The following is a 13,347-nucleotide window of genomic DNA, read 5'->3' on the forward strand; positions in this document are numbered from 1 at the left end:
GAGGATTGAACACACACTTAGAAAAACGTAAGAAAGGGTATTTGTTTGGGTTCGGGTTTTGTTTTTTGAAATGTCATTCTGTCCTGCTTCAAACTCAAAAATCCTCCCGTGGAGCACTTTTATGAGGCAGAAAAACAAGAACAGACCTGAGTGAACGCTTCTTCTCAGCACTCTGCCCTTTCTCTCTTCCTCTCTCTTCAAAATTCAAGGTGCTTCTGAAGTGTAGAATATTCAGCTTTTTAAAAAAGGTCCAAAGAACCAGTGAATGCTTTGCTGTTCAGAATTGAGCTTTTTGAAAGTGAGCCGTTCTACCAGCTTTTACATAACTGCTATACTTAACTGCATGGGCCTCTTCCTGTTGTATTTTTGCTGACACATTTTGAATTGACTTATATATGAGCTGATCCCTGTTCTCGAAGTTTTACCAACTGCCAATTGTAAGGTGAGATTTTCACGGTGAAAGACTTCATAGTACTGAGCACTCCTACAAGATATGCTGGGCATGATACAGCTTTTGGACACATAGCTGGGCTATTTTCTTAATAGTTCATGACAGAGGGTAGGCTTAACTTCCAGATGAAGTGAATGGAGATGTAAAGATACACCACTCATTACATTCCCAAGTATTTTTTCTCAAGGAAATTCTTCATTTAGATAACAATGCATGAGCTGCCTTACACTTATGAATGCCCAAACTACCCAGTTAAAGCACACGTTGAGAGAAAACACTAACGAACCATTCACTGTAGTATCTTGTCGCTCACCCGTATTAAAGCTCTTTCTTCCACCTACAGACGATCTCAGGCTATTTTTATGGTTTCTGAAACCATCTGTTCTAACCTGTACTCGCTGCTCCTTAAAATACAGATGTTAATTACCTTTTTAACATTTCCCTGCTCCTTGTTCTGAGCCTCAAATGCCCCCAAGCATTCATGAGTTTCTCAACACCCAGTCCTTTTCTCTGGTTTTCCACAAGCAGCACACCTCAGGACTCTGCTCTCCCCAAATCATCTTTAGTTAGAGGGATACTGATTTGCCCTCTAGGGAGAAGTACAGAAATGACACTGCCCTTAAATTTCCACTAACGCAGACCTTCTCCCTCCCAGACTTCAGAATGAAGTCTGAATTCTAACCATCTTAAACCTCTTCTTAACAGGATGAGTCCAAACACGTCAGAGAGGTTCCTTCCCTATCCGAAGTCTGTCCAGTTCTTGCTTTGGAAACGACGGCTTCCCTCCCTGGCGAGTACGTGCGTGGCTGGGTTCGTTCCTAAACCGAGGCCATTCTGCAGTGAAGTGTGGCACTTCATTATTGTTTGTTTTCATCCGCGGATCCTATTATAATAAATTCCCTAAGAGGCCCGAAAATGGATTCTGCCGTAGTCACTGGTTTATCCACTGATTTTGTCCTTGTTTCTTGTTTAAGGGTCAGGACATTGCTTTCGTAGTGAATGAAATGCAGTTTCTAAAGGGCCGCTGAGAGCAAATAGAAACCCCATTTAGAACGCAAGCATCAGTCTAAGTGGTTGTTGAGGATGACTCCACCCTGCCCCTGCCAAGTAACTCATTTCAATAGAAATTAAGAATTTGTAATTTGATAAGTCCTATAGGTCTTTTTGCTAATTATAATTCATCTTTGTATTCTATTACCGGAAGCTGCAGAGGGAGGGCTATCTTGCAGTTGCAAAGAATGGACTTTTGCTCAGTCGCAGGAGTACTTGAATTCTGTCACTTTACTCACTCCTGGCAGGTGATAATTGAACTAAAAAGAGAGTAAGTCAGACAACAGTGGAAAATGAAGAGAGCCCGGCACCAGGCAAGAGATTTTCAACAAACATTTGCCGAATAAATGAATGAAAAGGAGAAAAGGAACCCTGAAAAATTTTTAAGGGAGAGTCACCGTGGGCAGGATCTCAGAATTTCTGGGATCAGAATCAATTAGAAACATTCAGGCCATCCCATTCTGAGCCTGACTGTAATTTTGCCATGAGGAAAACATGTGTTTCTTCTTTGAATAAAATTCTGGAGAATAAAAAGGGGGGGGCAGATAAATGTGGAGAGAAGCTGAGTGGGATGAGCAGAGGATACAAGCAAAGAGGGAAACCCAGACTAGAGCCCGTTAGGAAGAAAGCTAGCAGAAATGACGCAAATCTGCTCCTTCCTCTGTCCACTCTTCTAATTCCCATTCCTTCCTTCTAGTATTTATACTCAGAATTCCAAAGGGAGATTTAAGAGCAATTTGGAAATATGTTAAGTAAGACAACACCAGGTGGCAAATAGCAATTTAATTCTCCTTGCCAGCAGAGCTAAAGACTTAGAATGCTTTTTATTAGCAAAGCTGAGTGGGAGGAGGACAGGAGGGAGAGGGAGGGAGGAAAAAGCCATTCAAGTGTTTCTCTGACAAAGGCAGCACAGCCATGGATCAGCTCTTATACGAAATCTTTTAATTTGTGCATTAATTCTCCTTTTCATCTTACCGCCTGCTAGAAAATTAGTTGTAGAGGTATTTCAGACGTGTTCTCTGGAGCAAATATTTACACAGGAGTAGTGTGTTGACACTGTGCGGCTTTGGGTTTCTGGGAGCAGGCTGGTGCCTCTCGGGACATGTAAGCGCAGAAGGCAGGCGAGGCCACACCCGTGAGAAGCTGGCTGGTTTCAGAGAGTCGTGTCTGCCCTCCACAACAAGTCAAGTGTGGCGCTTTTTGTTTTGAAAATAGGATAAGGGGTCGGCTGATGAAGTCTTTCCTGTATTGATGCCCTATTTGGTTTTTCTCCAATGGGGAAATTGGATTTTCCAAGACCATAAACACACGCTTTGTAGACAGTAATAAATACATAGCACTGAAGGGAAATTAGAGTAACCTGCCATTGACCTTGTAGTTCTTTTGGCTTCTATACCCATTAGCACCTTCTCGGGCCCCTCGTCTACTTCAGAGGCCCAAGACCAAGGATGTGGGAGCCCTGAGGCTCCTGAACTGAATTATAATGGTTCCCCCTTCTCCCTTTTTCTTTTTTGCCTTTAAGTTATGGACTCTTCTTTTGTGTGAAGATAGTAGGTACAAAGAAGCAGGTAGAAAGTTTCTCCCCTGAAGGGAACTGAATATCACGAGAGAAACGAGAGAAACGTGCAGCTGCAATGAGGTGAGCTTCAGAGGACTTGGGCAGCGGGTTCTCGGGCGTCCTGTCTGACCAGACCCCGCTCATGAAACAGGAAGTGCCCAGAGTGGTCCTTGGGCCTGTTCAGCAACGCTGGCTGGGCTCTTCCTCTCCTACTCTGCCAGGCTGACAGATGGGCTTGTATTGCTGGGGTTATGGGGTGGCACCCCTCAGGTCTGAGGACATCGTGTATGCGGGGGCTCCCGCTGCCTGTCTCCCTCCGTGCACACACGCCCAGGCGAGGCCAGTCCTGTCAGACGTTAGGGACACAGATTCTAGGTCCCAAGATCTCACACTATTTGGAATTTTCCCTTTAACACACTTGATAAGCTGATATAGCATCGTATGTTAAGTGAACTGGCAGAGAGTAAATAAAAACAAAACAAAACAAAACAAAAAACAATGCTGTGGTAGACAATAGTAAGACAGTTTTTAATGTTTTCAAAATGCTCTCTCCTGAGGAATGATTCCCTCTTTGTTGTTTTTGTTTATTTGTTTGTATAAGGTTAAGGGCTGGGGCCTAAGAATCAGATTTAGGCCCCAGCTGATTTTGCGCTGACGGCCTCAGTTAACTTGTCTGTGAGTGGGGTTAATAATAGAATTTAAGTCATGAAGGCTAAATGAGTTAGTGTATATAATAAAGTACTTTCCATGTTTGTCTCCTGGTGAGCATTAAACTTAGCACTAACCTGTTATTAAATAGATCAAATAATGAGAGTAATCATTAATTAACTGATGTGAAGTTTAAACCTCTTTCTCTGCACTCTGTTGAAGAAGGGCCACAGCTAGAAATTACTCTCCATTTCCCCAGAGATTTGTTCTCAAGGCTTCAGTGTGTTTCACTAAAGTTCCAAAAGAGCAGGCACTTTTGCATTTTATTGAGTTGGTCCAGAGGTCTAGATTCACATTATATGATGACCTTCCAAAGCAGCAAGAGCTGACCCTTCTTGTCAGATGCCCAAGGACCTGGTCCCCACACACAAAACCAAACAAAGAATTAGTCAGGTAATCAATATGAGATTTATCTGAAAAATTGTTTCCTGTCTTGGGAATTCGCCTGTGGAAAAGAACTATTTTCTACTTTCCCTGAATACTAGGTCTTGGATCTGTAACTTATCCATAAGGGGAGCATAAAAATCCCAGCTTTCCTTCATTTAGCTTTTCATCATATATTTATGGAGAACTTAGTGTAACATTGGCTAGGAATTGGATGTTGAAGGTGAACAAGACATAATTGGTATGGAGGAATTTAGATAGGGGAACTGTATGCACATCCATATATGGTGATGGGCGCTCTAAGCAGATCTGGGGAGGCTAAAAAGACTTCACTGAGTGGGTGGTATTATTTCTCGAAGGGTGAAGAGAAGCTTGCCAAGATGAAAACAGTAGAGAAGGCCTTTCTAGAAAAATGGTGCATCATGTGCAAAGGGCCAACAGTCAGCAAAGGCCCTTGGTTATGGAGCAGATGAGTGAGAAATTTGGAGTGACTTGGGCATGGGATCCTCTCTTCTCAGCTGGGTAAGTGTGCCTGCCAAGACATACTCTTCAGGGCTGAGTGGTTGGTGAGAGCAGTGATTACCTCCAACTCTGGTGCTCAGACCCGCAGGGAGGCTGCTAACTCATTTCCAAAAGAACCATCAAAGACCAGGCCCCAGAAGCTTATGAAATGGGTCGCCTGAGCAAAGGGTCACAGCAGAACTCCACAGAGCCAGAAGGGATGGTGAGCCCGAGGGGCCAGGCTTGCAGGAGCCCTGGGGATTCGTGGAAAGGCCTAGGACAGTGCAGATGCACATAAAATGGAGATTTGGAGAGCTGCAGGCTCGGGATTGTGAAGTGCCTTTTATGTCTTTCCAAGGTGTAGAGTTTTGTCTCTTCCTGCACGCGAAGGTGAACTGGTAGACTGTCTTTACACCTTTGTGGTGTGGAGTAGGTTTAGGAAGGAAAGGGGCCCAGACAGGAATTCACATTTAGTGAGGATGCCCTTGCAGGGCTTCCAGGGCCCCTGCTACTGTCTGAGGAAGACTGGTATTGAAGAGGGAAAGGGAAGACTGGTATTGAAGACTGGTATTGTAGAATGTGGAGGCGTTTCTGGACTGGAGATGGCAGGTCCTTCGGGACTGGATGAGGGTGAGGAAGGAGGAGCGGTTTTGCAGAGGACAGTCCTTGAGGGGAATCTGGTTGCAGCTGGACAATGTCAGACCCGGGATCTCAGTGTGCAGCCCGGAAGAGCGGCAAACAGGCAACACAGAGCTGGCGTTTCCCCTGGCAGTGAGCTGACTGTTTCACAAGGCTTAGTGCACTCGAGCCTTACTGCACCCCTGCAAGGGCGTGTGACTCCTCCCAATTAAGATGTGGGAACTGAGGCACAGGGAGGTGAAGGAGCGGCCTGTGTTCAAACAATCGTACTGTCCAAGCTCAGTCTGGCACCCATGGCCACCTTGCTCTTCACCTCTGTTCCTGCCTTCCCAGAGTACTGAGAGGCCATCACAGTTTAAAGTTTGGATTGGGGGGCGCCTGAGTGGCTCAGTCAGTTAGGCTTCTGCCTCCAGCTCAGGTCATGATCTCAGAGTCCTAGGATCGAGTCCCACATCAGGATCTCTGCTCAGCCAGGAACCTGCTTCTCCTTCTGCCTGCTGCTCCCCCTGCTTATGCTCGCTCTCGCTCGCGCTCTCTTTCTCTCTCAAATAAATAAATAAATAAATTTGGTGGGAAAAAAGAAAGTTTGAATTATTTCCAGATTTTGGAGGACAGCTTGAGCAGATCCACCAGGGCCTATCTGCATAAGTGGCTAAGGAATCCTAGCCAAGTAACTCATAGGAGGGAAGACACCAAGTGAGAGAAAAAGGCCCCCGGCAGCAGAGGATATGCTCCTGAAGGCCACCCACATTTCCCCAGGGACGTGTGCCGGCGCACCGAGTACAGCAGGTAAAGAAATGAAAGGCCTGTCTCACATGTTTCCTTAGGACACAGTAAAAAAGGCCAGTGAAGGTGGTCTCGGGAGGACTGGAGGCCTGAGGCCCAGGGGGGTTAGATGGTACAGCCCTTGTCAGAGCATTGGTGGACTTAGCCAATGGACTTAGTCATCCAAGATGGCTCCAGAGGCTAGAGGAAGGAAAATGACATCTCTTCTGTAGCAGCCTCAAACAGATCCATGACACTCCTAGGGGCTTCTCTGAACCCTGGAAAATAATCTACAAAAAGCTGAGGTTCTTACAACTCTGCCAGTGATCAGAGTCACGGACAGTGTTTTGCTGTCTTAACCCTGTTTGCCCCTCAGGCAAGAGCACCGAGCAGAGGCATGTGATGAAGAACAGTAATAGCCAACCCGGGTCGAATGTTCACTCCATCCCAGGTGTGGCACTAAGTGTTAACCTATATTCTCTTATTTAGCCCCGAAATAATATCAAGAGGTAAATGCTATTATTGCCCCATCCTACGCAAGAGAGATGGGACCAGAAGAGACATCCTTGAGTTCTGCCCCGAGTTAAAAGTTTATGACCTGAGGACCCTATAAGCCTATTGTGATCATCACTTTTTTCATATCGAATCAAAAAGTCCAATTTGAATACACAAATTCTAAGGCTACTTTGAAGATGGCCAACATCTTCTTTAATTTGAAGTTTGTTTTCCCAGCTGACTGGATTTGTCTCCAGCAGCCTGGAGGTGTGAAATGACATCACCATCTGATCAGCATCTCAAAACAGTTTGGCTAATTTAAAAAAAAATAGAGATCTTGAATGCGCTCTCTTAATTATATTTGACCATTTGAGCATGCTGGGCGAAAACCCCCGGTAGGCAGCCTGTTCTGCAATTTGTTTCTGAAACAAGCTTTTGAGTCTCATGGGCTGAGAGGATTCTGTTTAAAGGGTGTACACTGTGAATCACAGTTTCAAAGGAAGACGGCAAATACAAAACTCAGCCAAGCAATTTGTAAAACTGGATTGCTGACAGGAATCCAGGAAGCAGCAGAAAAACAACCAAACACAAAAACATCGTCAAGTGCCTGGATGTAATCTGAAGTAACGAAGTGGAATGAGCCCGGGATGACACGATGACACAAGGGAACAGGCGGTCTTGTTTCGGGAAGCGAGGAGCACCCCGATCTGAGCCCTGAGAACATTCCACAGACCCAGGGTGGTGAGCTCTCCTGCATTTGGCATACAAGCTGCCTTCACCTGCCCCTGGTGGATGTTGGGTTCACCACGGGGACAGGGAACTGAATGTTTCCTCCATTAGATTCAGATGCTTTATTACATTCATTAGGCTCAAGCAATACAAAGCTCTTTTAGTGATTACTTTTATCATCATCACAGCTAACACGTACGAAGCGTTCTCCTTTCTTTCTTTTTTTTTTTTTTAAAGATTTTATTTATTTATTTGACAGAGAGAGATCACAAGCAGGCAGAGAGAGGAGGAAGCAGGCTCCCTGCTGAGCAGAGAGCCCAATGCGGGCCTCAATCCCAGGACCCTGAGATCATGACCTGAGCCGAAGGCAGCGGCTTAACCCACTGAGCCACCCAGGCGCCCAAAGCGTTCTCCTTTCAAAATGGATCAGAGCCTCTCTGGTCCTCACTGGAATGTAAGCCCCTCCAGGGCAGGAATTTTCGCTTATTCTGTTCACTGATGTAACTCACAGGACCTAGAACCGTGCCCACCACGCAGCAGATGCTCCTTAATGTTTGATGAATGAATGGATGGATGAACAACCTTGTACTCGGACTTGCGCAGGCAGCAGACTAAGTGCTTTACCGATGCATGCCATCTCAATCACAATCCTGTGATGCTGGCGTTTAATCAGTATTCCTGTGTTACAGATGAGCCGACGGAGTCCCATAGAAGTTAATTAGCTTGTGCGGGATTGTGGCCGAGGCAGGCTCAAACCCAGGCAGTCGGATTCCAGAATCTACCTCTCCGTACTGTCACTCTTTCATGCCTGTTTCCACTGTTGGTTTTTCCTTAGTCTCACTCCATTTACTTCCCTACAATGTTCTTCCAACACATCACCCTATTTTATCAAACTTCTTTACATGCAAAAGAAGCTTTTTTATTTTGTTCTTCTTAAAGCACAAATTATACCTCGTTCTTAGGGCTTATGCAAAAGGGCTTTGAATTCATTTACATGTAGGAAACAATTAAGACGGGAGAATAGAAATACTACCTTAGGGAGGAGCCTAAATTTATATTTTTCTTTTAAGGACAACTTAAGCTATTATGATTTTTAAATAAAAAAGTGTTTATACTCATTTTTTTTCCCTGTGGCACAGCATAAAAATAGTTTTTTTTTTTTTTTTTTTTTTTAAGAAGTAAGTAATATGGCACAGAATACCCAGGCTAGGGGCACTTCAGTGGCTCAGTGGGGAAAGCCTCTGCCTTTGGCTCAGGTCATGATCCCAGAGTCCTGGGATGGAGCCCTGCATTGAGCTCTCTGCTCAGCGGGGAGCCTGCTTCCTCCTCTCTCTCTGCCTGCTTCGCTGGCTGCCTACTTGTGATTCCCAGGCCATAAAATTATAAATCTAAGGGTTGTTTTTTTTTTTTTTAAGATTTTATTTATTTATTTGACAGAGATCACAAGTAGGCAGAGAGGCAGACAGAGAGAGAGGAGGAAGCAGGCTCCCTGCTGAGAAATCTAAGTTTTTAATCTTTAATTTTTATGTAGACTTCTTAATTCTTCAGAGCAATTTTATCTCTCTAAAGCAATCAGATATGTGTAAATGATACTGTGTTTAGAGAGGTACAGACTTACCGCTGGGGAGATAAACACATGTTAGGTAACTGAGCTATCCTTAGCTGAGCTATCCTTTTTTTTCATAAGACTTCTTTTAAATTGGAATAGTCTAAGTGTTCTTGCTCAGGCAAAGGAAAATTGAGGGCATCTTCTGGTTTGCCACTGTATTATGTGGTGTTTGCTTAAGGAATTTTATCAGTTCAATTTTGAACATTCTAATTTACAGCATTAAAGCTCCCTATGTGATCAAGTTCTACCTTCCACATTTTCTATCAGATTTCCTGCCATCTCCTGCCCCTCATGCCCTCCCAGCTAAAGAAAATCATGTTCCTGCTATCACCATTCCCACAGATTGGTCAGTACCTGCAGAGTCCCCTTTGGCAAGAGGAGGTAGTAAAACTTTGCTGAGTATGTGACCATCTCCCTTTTGTTTTGGGGGTCTTCAGATGTAATTTAGTAGCATGTGAAGAAGGATGTAACATTAAACAGAGCCCTTTAGTGTAGTAATTTTTATAAGTTACAGCAATTCCTTACAGAAAGCTCAGTTTCAGAGCCATAAGACTCTTAAGAGAGACCTTAAATAATCATCTTATACAAGCTCTCAGGTAACTCAGACATTGTGTATTTGCTAACTCATTTCTGAATTATATTAGTAGAAAATCAAAGTTACAATTACATTCTTCAAAAAATATTATTTTTCCGGGTTTCCCGGGTGGCTCAGTCAGTTAAGCTTCCGACTCTGGATTTCATTTCAGGTCATGATCTCGGGGTCATGAGATCAAGACCTGCAATGTGTTCTGTGATGTGTTTGGAGCCTGTTTAAGATGCTCTTTTCCCTCTCGCCCTCCCCCAACCTCTCCTACTCTCCCCACCCTCACTCAGAACTTTCACTCCTGCTCTCTCTCTCTCAAAAAAAAAAAAAAAATTTTTTTTTCCTATTAGAAAATGTTTTATAATAAACACAGGAAAATACTTCTATGTAATTTGAGTCTATCTCAAATTTAGCTGAGTTAGTAGAAACAATTCTTACGGAATTAAACAAAGTCCCTTTTCTTTAGGACAACTTCTCCATTTGACTACGCTTCTCCGACAAAGCAAATGTGACATCTGAATGTTATTTCAATGTGTGGAAAAATATGCCATGAAACCGTCATACCCCAAGACCCATTGTTATCCTGCAAACTAATTTAGAAGGATCTCTTCCAAGAGAAAAGCAGATCAACTACTTTGATTTTTCAAACAATGGTCTTGGTTGAATATTTCTGTCTAAATTTAATAGAAAGTTCTTAGGCAGTTTTCTTTTTTGCAGTTATAAATGAGCCTTTAAAAAAAGATTTTATCTTGCCATTTGTGACGACATGGATGGAACTAGAGGGTATTAGGCTTAGCGAGATAAGTCAATCGGAGAAAGACAATTATCATATGATCTCCCTGATAATGAGGAAGTGGAGATGCAACGTGGGGGGTTTGGGGGGTAGGAAAAGAATAAATGAAACAAGATGGGATTGGGAGGGAGACAAACCATAAGAGACTCTTAATCTCACAAAACAAACTGAGGGTTGCTGGGGGGAGGGGGTTTGGGAGAAGGGGGTGGGATTATGGACATTGGGGAGGGTATGTGCTTTGGTGAGTGCTGTGAAGTGTGTAAACCTGGTGATTCACAGACCTGTACCCCTGGGGATAAAAATACATTATATGTTTATTAAAAAAAATTAAAAAATTTTAAATCAGAAAAAAAAAAGATTTTATTTATTTATTTGTTGGGGGGGGGAGAGAGAGAGAGCACAACTCTCTCTCTCCCCAACAAATAAATAAATAAAATCTTTTTTTTTCTGATTTAAAATTTTTTAATTTTTTTTAAATAGGGGGAGCAGGGGTTGCTGGCAGAGGGAGAAGCAAGCTCCTGCTGAGCAAGGAGGCCAATGTGGGACTCAACCCCAGGACTCTGGGATGATGACCTGAGCCATGGCAGATGCTTAACTGACTGAGCCACCCAGGCATCCCCGTAATAAATTCTTTGTAAATGTAGATATTTTGGGGGAAGAAAAAAAAAACAAGAATATATTTTCTTACTGGATAATTTTTACAAATTTTAGTTCTGTCAAGTTTTTTTGTTAAAAACATTAAGTATTTATCTTTGATTTATTTTATGTTCCTTTGATTGGATCTAAGGATCTCTAAGTGCAGGTAGATCTCAGATTTTCTTTTTCTTTTTCTTTTTTTAAGATTTTATTTTTCAGTAATCTCTATACCAAACATGGGGCTCAAATTTACAGCCCCAAGACCAAGAGTCACAAGTTCCCCTGACTGAGCCAGTGAGGCACCCCAAACCTCAGATTTTCTAATCCAGATCTCCACATCTTTAATTTTTAGGGGGAAAGACCATGTTCCACTTCTGCATTTCCCTAATTAACTAGACAAATCGTGCTCTGCTCTAAGGAACATTTCCAAATATCAGCTAAGAACTTTTCCCCTCCACATCCCTAGAGTCCTCCCAAGGGCAGTCTCCTCCCTCTCGACAGCATATAGTCACTAACCGAAGATTGATGCCCTTTCCTGACCCCCATTAACCTTTCAGTTTTTCTTCAGGGGTAATTTTTGACCACTGAAAATTAAATAACTCCAAATATGTATAATCTCAGTACTGAATATATTATAACACTGTAAGTCATAATTTTTAAGCTGACTGAAGTGATTTGCAAAGTTTTAAAAAGGAGACCTGCTTCCCTTCTTTTCTCTCTGTCTGCCTCTCTGCCTACTTGCGATCTCTCTCTCTCTCTCTATGTCAAATAAATACAATCTTAAAAAAAAAAAAAAGATAGTGTACTCTTTTTTGAAATTTTTAAAAAATTTTTTTATTACATATAATGTATTGTTAGCCCCAGGGGTACAGGTCTGTGAATCACCAGGTTTACACACTTCACAGCACTCACCATAGCACATACCCTCCCCAATGTCCATAACCCAACCACCCTCTCCCTACACTCCCCACCCCCAACCCTCAGTTTGTTTTGTGAGATTGAGAGTCTCTTATGCTTTGTCTCCCTCCCGATCCCATCTTGCTTCATTGATTCTTCTCCTACCCCCAAACCCCTGAGATTAGTGTACTCTTCATTCCCTTCTTATTTTACCCATCCCTCCACCCACCTCGCCTCTGGGAACCATCAGTTTGTTCTCTATACTTAAGAGTCTGTTTTTTGGGATGTCTCTTTATTTCCTTGTTCATTTGTTTTGTTTCTTAAATTCCACATATGGGTGACATCAGATGGTATTGTTCTTTCTCTAATTTCACTTAGCATTTTACTCTCTAGATCTATCCATGGCAAATGGCAAGATTTCATTCTGATTTATGGCTGAGTAATATCCCCTTGTGTATTTCCATTAAAGAATTCATTCATCTATCAATGGACACTTGGGCTGCTTTTATAATTTGGCTATTGAAAATAATGCTGCTTTCACCTTCCAGCTTGGAACCATGGCCCAGTTTGTCCGTAACCTGGCGGAGAAGGCCCCGGCGCTGGTGAACGCTGCTGTGACTTACTCAAAGCCTTGGATTGGCTACATTTTGGCACTATGCCAAAGTTGAGCTTTTCCTCCAACCCCTGCTGAGATCCCTACAGCTATTCAGAGCTTGAAAACAATAGTCAAGAGTGCTCAAACTGGTAGCTTCAAACAGCTCACAGTTAAGGAAGCTCTGCTGAATGGTTTGGTGGCCACCGAGGTGTGGATGTGGTTTTATGTCGGCGAGATCATAGGCAAGCATGGCATCATTGGCTATAATGTTTGAAGACCAATCTTTAACATCTGTTTATATGTGGCTTATTATTTGAGGGTTCTTGGACCATGTGTGATCAGACTGGTACTTGAATAAAAGAAGATAATGTGTCAAAATCAGTGTTTTCTCTGTCAGACACTACATGGAAGGATTATAGTTTCTCTTGATAATAAGATGGATTGTCTTGCTTTAATACATTAATACAGCTCTAAGGGCATGTCTTTGCTTAGCCTAAAATCGGAAAGGATATATGTGAATATACCAACCTGGCAAATACATTTATGAGGATAACATTCTAACCTGAAGGCTTGAAATACATGATAAATTTATTTTATTTCCAGAATAGTCAGGGAAAAGGTCTTGGGAAAACTAGGACTTGCTACAGTAAGAAAAATAGTAATACCACGTGCCATAGTGATTTAGTTAAATCGTGTCCATAATATAAAGAATAAAATTTGGATGGTTTCTCTTTGCTACAGAATTTTTTTTTTTAAGATTTTATTTATTTATTTGACAGACACAGCAAGAGAGGGAACACAAGCAGGGGGAGTGGGAGAGGGAGAAATAGGCTTCATGCAGAGCAGGAACTCTGATGCAGGGCTCCATCCCAGGACCCTGGGATTATGACCTGAGCTGAAGGCAAACGCTTAATGACTGAACCACCCAGGCACCCCAGAGATCGACCTTTTGAT

General features: G+C 42.8%; 1 pseudogene; it reads left to right on the plus strand.

The window, feature by feature from the left end:
• The first annotated feature begins 12,343 nt into the window (after positions 1–12,343).
• On the plus strand, positions 12,344–12,771 carry LOC101688267 (annotated as a pseudogene).
• Positions 12,772–13,347: the final 576 nt, after the last annotated feature.

The sequence above is a fragment of the Mustela putorius genome, unplaced genomic scaffold, assembly GCF_011764305.1.
Source record: "Mustela putorius furo isolate JIRA1106 unplaced genomic scaffold, ASM1176430v1.1 tig00003913_pilon_pilon_pilon, whole genome shotgun sequence".
NCBI classification, from domain to species: domain Eukaryota; kingdom Metazoa; phylum Chordata; class Mammalia; order Carnivora; family Mustelidae; genus Mustela; species Mustela putorius.